Source organism: Mus caroli, unplaced genomic scaffold (genome assembly GCF_900094665.2).
Source record: "Mus caroli unplaced genomic scaffold, CAROLI_EIJ_v1.1 scaffold_13150_U1_1, whole genome shotgun sequence".
Classification (NCBI taxonomy): Eukaryota; Metazoa; Chordata; class Mammalia; order Rodentia; family Muridae; genus Mus; species Mus caroli.
The window spans coordinates 6,613-13,248 of NW_018390051.1; the positions used below are offsets into that span (position 1 = coordinate 6,613).

The 6,636-nt window shown below is 38.9% G+C and overlaps 1 long non-coding RNA gene across 1 annotated transcript; it reads right to left on the reverse strand.

Moving 5' to 3' along the window:
• Positions 1–1,662: 1,662 nt before the first annotated feature.
• Positions 1,663–5,962, reverse strand: LOC110288451. The gene is made up of 2 exons (XR_002377285.2): positions 5,776–5,962; positions 1,663–2,169 (listed from the first exon to the last, which is right to left on the reverse strand). It is a non-coding gene; the product is annotated as an uncharacterized LOC110288451 (long non-coding RNA).
• Positions 5,963–6,636: the final 674 nt, after the last annotated feature.

The following is a 6,636-nucleotide window of genomic DNA, read 5'->3' on the forward strand; positions in this document are numbered from 1 at the left end:
TTCTGGATATGTCAGACATTGCAAACTCACATGGTAAGACAGAATCATCTGGTAATTTGCTGGGGCAAGACCCATTGGAGGAAATATGATGTTTGGAGAAAATATTCATTGGTCTTGCAACTTTGTCTTTGCTGATCTTCACTTTTTTTGAGAGAGGCATGGTAAAGAACTTCTCATGGTGTCCCTGCTGATACTGGTCATTCCCATGGACTCATGTCAATTTGGTGGATGCCTGGCAGTTTCTGTTGGATCATGCAACTGCTGCTGATTTGTGCTTGGTATACTAACACTACTGAATACTGTGCTGGTATTCAGACAGACGGAGATTGGAGTTGCCTCAAAGAACTACTTCTAAACAGGTCTATATCTCCTTGTCCTATTTATCATCTTTTCTTCAGTATCATTGGATGCTGGGATAGAAGGGGGTTTGAAGTGGAGAGGTGGGCATTGGATGCTGGGATAGAAGGGGGTTTGAAGTGGAGAGGTGTCTTCTGCTGTACTACACTGAGAGGCAGCGGTGGCCTTGGTCGAGCCAGCCATTTTTATTTTATTGACCGTGTTGTAGGACAGTGAGGAGCACATGATGGATTCATTCTTCATTTCTGGTCCTGTTACTATGATAAATACTGTGACCAAAGCAACTTAGGGAAGAAAGAGGTGACTGCCTCACAGTTGTTGGAAAGAGTTCATCTTGAAGGAGAAGTCAGGATTTCAGGAGCCTGAAAATTGATCGTGTAGAATCCTCAATCAGGAGACAGAGCAATGGATGCTTGCTGATGTTCAGCTTCCTTTCTCTACTTATACAGTCCTAGATCCTATATGCTACCCACCCACAGTAGATTGGACCTCACACCTTATTCACCTCAATCAAAAAAATTCTCCACAGTCATGCCTGGAGACCCATATCCCTCCAAGGTAATTCTAGATTCTCTGAAGCTGACAACACTAACAGCCATAGACTCCAAAGAAGTCTAAGAAAACATGTACTTTCAGAGATGTGGGAAGAGAGGAAGATGATTCTAGGTCAATCCTAAGAAAAAGATTTTATAAATCTTTCAATGTAGTAAGCCAGCCCGTGGCCTACATGAACCAGGTATTTCTGGAAGGCAGGCTGGGGCTGAAAGAGACTTAGACTGTGAGAGAAAATAATGAAGCCAAGACATTTTTTTTCTCTGATCAAGGCCCATGAGTTTACTAAGAGACTGTGCTTATAAGGGGGAAGGCCCATCCTCCCTGCCAGTCCATTCTTGGTGACTGGAGCCAGCCTGTAGGCTGCAGGATAGTATGTGTCTCCAGAATGTCTCAAGGGTCTCTCATCAGGTAGCAGAATTTGGGAGAAGAGCATCAGTAGTTGACATAACAATATAGCCATCTAAGTCAGAAGGCTACTCCCCAGGTGATCTCATATTCAGTGGCAGCAAAGTCTGAATCAGCCTGCTTCAAGGCTGGGGGAGTCTACACTTCAAATGTGGCAGAAATAAACTATGGATATATTTCTCAAGAAATGTGTCAAATCAATTGGATCAATATCACCAAACTTTTAGAATCAAGTGGGCATCCCAAACTGGCTTACACAAGTGTGATTGGAAAGGATTACTATCTTGTTTTCTTGATCCAGTGGTTTTGCCATTGCTGTGTATAGTGACAAAAGTACACCACACATTTTATAAGATATATGTATTTATACACTTAATACCGTACATTTTAACAAAGAGAAAACTTGATACACATTTACTAACCATCATTACAACAGTTTCTATTAATAGAACTATAGAGAAATAGTTGCTGCAGTTAGAATTCAGAATGGATGGAACTAACTTGAATTAGTGTACACATTCCCACAAGAATCAGAGGATGAACATCCACAACTACCATTGAGTTAATAATTTCCTTTGAATCACAAAATAGATGATACACTGCAGAGCCACTGAGCATGTTCAGTGAATTTCTGAATATTCAATCATCAAGGAAAGTTGTTTATGCCCATATTATGTTGTCCTAAGGTTAATTAAATTCTCTGATGTTCTGTGACACAGTCTCCTTGAGGAATATAACATGGTTTCTAAGAGAATTTCATGATCCAGTTCTGGGTTTATCTCTTGACACAACCTTTAGGATGATGGGTTTTTCTGGTTGGAAAATTGGTTCCCTGCTGATCTTCAGGGGGATCTGCAATAGTTGAACAATCATAATGAGAAGCAGTGAGTGGATCATCAGCAAGGGCAGAATCAAGAACAGATACATCAAGGACTATGATACATACATACAAATACAATGTATATCACCATGTGTGATAAAATGATATCAGTCATCTATAGCAGCCATATTTTCTGAGTTCTTTATGCCTTTATATTCACTGAGACTGGATAGTAAAATCCCTNATCTATTTTTTATACAGGAAAGTATTAGTTAAACACCTATTGTGTTTACAGAGCCAGGGAAAGTTATGTTGGTTTGGGTTCTTTAGTGACTTAAATTTTAAGTAAAANNGATGTGTTAAAATTTTAGATCATANCTTAAGNATATGGAAAATGGATTTGAAGTCAATATAAAGTTAATTTTATGTTTGTTGAAGAATAAGGTAATCCTGAGCAGGTATCACAATTTCACCTCTATGGAGGGGCTCAGCTATCAAAGTGCATGGGCATCANATGTTCCCACTCAGTTCAGTCATAGACAAGGACTTCAGGAAGCTTTGGCCCTTGTTATTTTAGCTTCCAAGTTATGTGAAAGATGAACTNCTGAATAATTCAATGTTTTCATAATCATTTTGCCTCAGTTGCTTCAGTCTGGAGGGGAAAGCCATCCACTGTAGCAATTTGATCTCAGTACAAGAAAAAGAAAGAAAGAAAATTGTCATGGGGAGGGGTGTCAGACTGTGGGTGTGTAGAGATTGTCAGGTGTCCACAAGTCCTGCTTATTTTCAAAACTAAATGCTTTGTCCATGTGCCCATCTAAAAAAACTGCTGCACTGTCTTATAATACAGTCACACTGCAGCCACAGGCCACTAAAGTCCTCCTGATCTTTCTTGAAAAAAGGCAATAGAACAGGAAAGCACTGATATCAGGCATTGATATACATAGTATTCCCATTGTCTTAGTCACTGTTCTACTCCTGTGAAGAGACACCATGACCATGGCAACTCTGACTGGAGACTTGCTTAAAATTTCAGAGGCTTGGTACATTCTCATCATGGTGAGGATGAACATGGCAATAACCAGGCAGGTATGGTGCTAGAAAATAACCTGAGAGCTGCATTTTGATCCACAAACAGGGAAAGCAACAACACTGGGCCTATTTTGGAGTTTTGAAACCTCAAAGTCCATACCTAATGATACAGTTCTGCCAACAAAGCCACACCTATGTCTTCTAAAATAATGCCTCACCCTGATGAGTAAGCATTCAAAGAGATGAGCCTATGAGGCCCATTCATATTCAAACCACCACACCCATTAATGAGAATAAAGACAATACATATTTTTGAAATGAGATATTTGTCTCTACGTTCTTCAGAAAGATGCGTCAATACTCTACATGTCCTATCTTATTATTCTAACGTTTTGCTAGAATAGTTACATAGGTTCTGTGCATGTTCTCTAAAGTCACACATAAAGATTATAGTTAGAAATTTTAAAATGAAATAAAGTTTTAAGAATCCTTAAGAAGTGCTGGAGAGATGATTCAGCAGTTAAGAGCACTGACTGCTCTTCCAGAAGTCCCGAGTTCAAATCCCAGCAACCACATAATGGGTCACAACCATCTTTAATGAGATCAGATGCCCTCTTCTGGTGTGTCTGAAGACAGTTACAGTGTACTTACATATCAATAAATAAATCTAAAAAAGAAATAAGAACCCTTAAAAACTGTCATTTGAAATGCAAATGAAGAAAATATCTAATAATGAAAACTGGCAACCACTCTCTAAAGTATACTGAAGGATTTCAATGTATACATTCCCCAGCAAACCACCACAAATACTTAATATAAGGGATGGTGTATTCTTCAATCCAAAGAAGATACAGAGAATTAAATTGGATGGTTTAGAGAAAAAGTATTTACTTAACTGATGAAGAATCTGTGGTAACCAATTGTTGGGCTGTTCATTTTGTGCACTTTATAAAGGTTGTCTTCAAATTATTCCAATGCTATCTCTGTCCCAGCAGAGATCTGATTACAGGCTAAACTTTTATATTGTTATTTTTAATGCAAAATAATATTTTGTAAACACTCCCTCCAACATCTTCTGATTGGTTTAGTAAAGAGTTGATGTCCTATATCAAGCCAGGAAAGGATAGGTGGGACTCCTGGGCAGAGATAAGAATGCTGGGAAAGAATCAGACAAAAGGATTCGCCAGCCAGATGAGGAGGAAGGAACTGGTGCCAGGTACTCAGGAGGTAATGGCCCAAGAGGTAGAATGTAGATTAATATAAGCTGGTTAATTTGAGTATAAGAGTTTGTTGGGAACAAGCCTAAGTTAAATCTAAGCTTTCATAATTAATAAAAAGGTCTCCATGCAGTTAATTGGGCTTCTGTTGAGTGTGAGACAGTTTGGCAATAACCAGTAACAGACACAGAATAAATGAGCCCTGATTACAATTGGGAATGTTTCTTTGAGTCTTTTAGGTATTGATTTGAGCTGGAATTACAAGAGTAAAGAGGAAGATGAAATAAGAAACAGAGATTTATTATTAAAGTATAAAAAGGATGTTGCTTTTTCTGGAGCAGAACTCATGAAATGTAGGATCAAATGACCAGGATGGCTTGAATACCTGAAGTGCTTGATATCTTGTGACAATCTTGTAACAATATCAGTGCTTCTCAACTTAGGCTGTGCAGGAGAAGTAAGGTGTGCGTTTTAAAGCCACACTTGTGGTGAATTATTTCAGCGGATCTGATTTGACCAGACATTGTGAAGGTTTAAGGCTGTTCAGTAGTTCTAAAGCACAGCCAGTGATTGGGGGCCCCTGACACCTAGAAAGTTCTCTTAAGTCCTAGTTATGTCCTCCACTCACAACCATAGTAAGATGATTAATTATGCTATGTGCACAATCACTCCCCATTAACTCCAGTTAATTTGGAATTAACTTCAAGATTTCGTATAGCCTTGTCCCACTAATCTGAACTGACTCTAAATGCATTCTTTATTTGATCTTTATTTCAGACACAGCTCAGGGAGGAATCCTGATCTCAGATTTAAGATAAGCTCAGGATCTTAAACTTCATATCAGACTACACATACATTCTTTTTTACGTACAATATTACAAGGTTAATGAGCATCGTGGTGGTTTCAATGAGAATGGTCCGCACACTTTTATGTTTGGATACTTGGGTCCCAGTTGATGGAACTGTTTTGGAAGGATTAGAAGGAGAGGGAGACCTCGATGGAGGAGATGTATCACTGGGGGTGGGCTTTAAAATTTCAAAAGGCTGGTACCATTCATTCCGTAACTCTCTCTCTCTCTCTCTCTCTCTCTCTCTCTCTCTCTCTCTCTCTCTCTCTCTCTCTCTCCTCTCTCTCTCTCTCTCTCTCTCTCTCTTTCTCCTCTGATGTTCCTGCCACCATGTCTTCACCATATCACCATGGACTTTAATGTTCTGTAACCATAAGCTCAAATAAACACTTTAAAAAAATAAGTTGTATTAGTCATGGTTTTTTATCACAGCAATAGAAGAGAGCTAAGACAAGCATTTTAGTTTCCACATGTAAAGCTTTAAGACTTTTTTAATATAAAAAGTTGAAATATCATTTGTTGAGAACATTTCTTGCCTTACCTGTGTCTCTTCACAAGGCTGGACAGTGAAGTTCTGCAGGACTCCTATGACAGCAAGTTTCATGCTGATGAGAGCAAACCTCATGCCTAGGCAGTTCCTGGGTCCATTTCCAAAGGGCATGTATATATATGGATCAATGTTGCCCTTGTTCTCCTTGCTGAACCTGGAACCACAGAAGAGATAGAAATGAGGTAATGGAACCTAGAGACCCCAAGAGATGCATGTTTGGAATTCACCTCAAGCAAGGTGGCACAGCATATATTTGTGGACTTGTAGCTGAATCCTTGCTGCAGGTGCCTGACTAAAAACCTCTAAGCTACAGGTCCTTCCCACTCACACCAAAACATAAGCACACTGTATTTTTGAGACAAATTGAAGTAAATGCCTTAAACAAACAAACAAACAAACAAAAATTCCATCCAGAATGGTGATATGTTCTGCTCTGAAAGTCATATTGGGATTAGACAAATGAAGGCAAAGTAGGTTCCTGCCTCACACTTAGGTGGAATGTGAAGAAACTCTATTACGATAGGGGATGCTAATTTCCCCTCACTCCCACTGCTAACCTTCCCTCTCCTTTCTTCCCTTTCTTTGTACTTCTGCTCATCTGTATTTTCCTTGATTCCTTCTTCTTCTCTCTCTCTCTCTCTCTTCTTTCTCAGAATTGTTTTTTTTTCTTTCTCCCTCCTCCTCCATAGAATAGCTAAAGCCAAATAATTTTCTGGGGCACAGGACAAGTCTCTATTGTAGCTTCATGTATGATTTTCATGTCTACCTTCTCTACAAAGCTAAAGAAAATCTACTGAACACTTAAAGCTGAATTTATTCAAATTTGATTTTTTTATTATTTGAATATATAAA